Source organism: Bos taurus, chromosome 8 (genome assembly GCF_002263795.3).
Source record: "Bos taurus isolate L1 Dominette 01449 registration number 42190680 breed Hereford chromosome 8, ARS-UCD2.0, whole genome shotgun sequence".
NCBI lineage: Eukaryota > Metazoa > Chordata > Mammalia > Artiodactyla > Bovidae > Bos > Bos taurus.
In genome coordinates this window covers 3801696-3804022 of record NC_037335.1, presented here as the reverse complement: position 1 = coordinate 3804022, position 2327 = coordinate 3801696, and positions in this window count along the sequence as shown.

Here is a 2327-nt window from a genome sequence, read left to right as displayed (position 1 = left end):
TCTGAAAAACTAATCTGAAATTTCAATGTCCCCAAAATTCCCATCCCTCTTGTCTGACTGACTTTTTCTCCTAGGCGTCTAGCGGTCTAACATAAATACAGTCATTTATCCCAAAATGTGACATACATGTTTCTAAAAATATTTGCATATTATTTAAAACTTTTTAACAACCACAAGGCTCATGTGAAAAAATGAGGTTAGAAGACAACATTCAAAAATGTTGTTAATAAGACACTAAAAAAAGATCAGAACCTCGTAAAAATGGTAGCACAATTTTACATACTGTAAAACTTTAAGATAAACATGTTCTCTACAGTGGATATGCCATGTCACCTTAAGAAAGAGCTGAGGTTTTTGTGGAGGGGTGTCAGAGAGTGAGCATTTGGAAGTGCAACTAGGGAGTCCTTGTGAAGTGTTGGAAGGAGGCTTACGTGGAATCTGACTGAAAATTGTAAAACCAGGTGTGGGTGAGTGCAGCTGGTAACACAAGTGGTGAAGGAAGGGCAGCTGGTAGATGCTGAGGGGGTGTGTGTGCATGTGAGTGTGCACAGGCAGCGTGCTTCTGTTTATGTCTGTGTCACTTGGTTCAGCCAAATGCAGTTTTCAGCATTTACTTGGTGTTTCTTGTGCAGGAAATGGTGCACAGGTTGTTAATAGGAAATATGCACCATGCTCAAATCATTGCCTTGTGTGTATGTGCAAGTCTGGGTGTGCTTGTATATAAGCATATAATGTGTACATGTGTGTATATAGCGTGTATATGTATTATGCATGTGTGATCTATAACAAAATGCATGTGTAAAAGCATTATGGTGGGACTGACTGCACTTCTTTTTTACTGTCTCTTTCCCTCACTCACTAGTACTTCTAAACTATGTTTTCCCTACTACAGGTAATATCTGACACATAATGAATGGATAAAGAAAATGTGGTACATATATACAGTGGAATATTACTCAGCCAGACAAGGAATGGATTTGAGTCAGTTGAAATGAGATGAATGAACTAGAGCTTATACAGAGTGAAGTAAGTCAGAAAGAGAAAAACAAATGCCATACATTAACACATATATATGGAATATAGAAAAATGGTATGGATGAACCTATCTGCTGGGCAGGAATAGAGATGCAGATGAACAGGACAAACTTGAGGACACAACAGAGGAAAGAGAACATTGAAACGTATACATTACCTTATGTAAAATAAAGTATGGGAAGCTGCGTATAACATAGGGAGCTCAGCCTAGTGCTCTGTCATGACCTGGAGCAGTGGGATGGGGAAATGGGAGGGAGGCTCAAGAGGGAGGGGATATATGCATACATATGGCTGATCACATTGTTGAACGGTGGAAGCTAACACAACATTGTGAAGCAATTATCTTTCAATTAAAAATACATTTTTAAAATTTAATGAATGAATACACGTAAAATTTCTTTAATGACGTGAGCCCTTCTCACCTCTTGAACCTCAGCTCTCATCCTCGTGCTCTGGACCTGAGAGACACACTCACTTATCTCAGTGACAGAGATGTGAGTTCCCTAAGACATGGAGTCATCACCAACTGCATTTCTATCACCTCCAGACTGTCACACATGATATTTCCCTGGCTTATAATTTTTTCATCGCTCATCAAATCTCTAAATCCTAGATATTCTAGAATTATTATCTTAAAAGTAAAGGTCTTCTGAGAGAACCTGGACTAGATTCAGATGTTTGTCCTGTCATCCCATTCTACCTGGTATTTCCTCTTAACAAGATATGCAATAGTTGCTAATTTAAAGATGTCTGCATTTTTAGACTTGCTGTCAGGAAAGGAATACACTTTCCTGCTCATACGGCATCCTTAGCCTCTAATGTTGTGCCTGCTACAAAGTAGAGTCTAAGTAAATGTTTGCAAAATGACTAAAGAAGTGTTTCCCAGCTATAAGCATACTGAGGTCAGAGATATGGATCAAATAATCAGTTTTTGAGAGGAAAAGCAAAGGATTTTGAGCATTCTGCACATGCATGGGCTTTCCTGTCATCAAGAAATAACAGTAGCTTCCCAGACACTGTTTAGTGTCTGGAGTTCAGTAGACATTCTTTTCCTGTTACTGATAAATTTATTTTTCCTTTCAAAGCACACCATCTTCCATTTTCATTAGCTCTGCCACTAACTACATGTATTTATTTGAAACCTTTTAATGATCAGTTTATTCATCCTCAAAATAGGGAAGAAACTCGTAGAAGTAAAAATCACATGAATAGGCAATGAATGCCTAATAAATGTTAGAAGTGATCAGAAATAAAAATGAGGTTTATTTTAAAAGATTAGATTAGTTACAGAT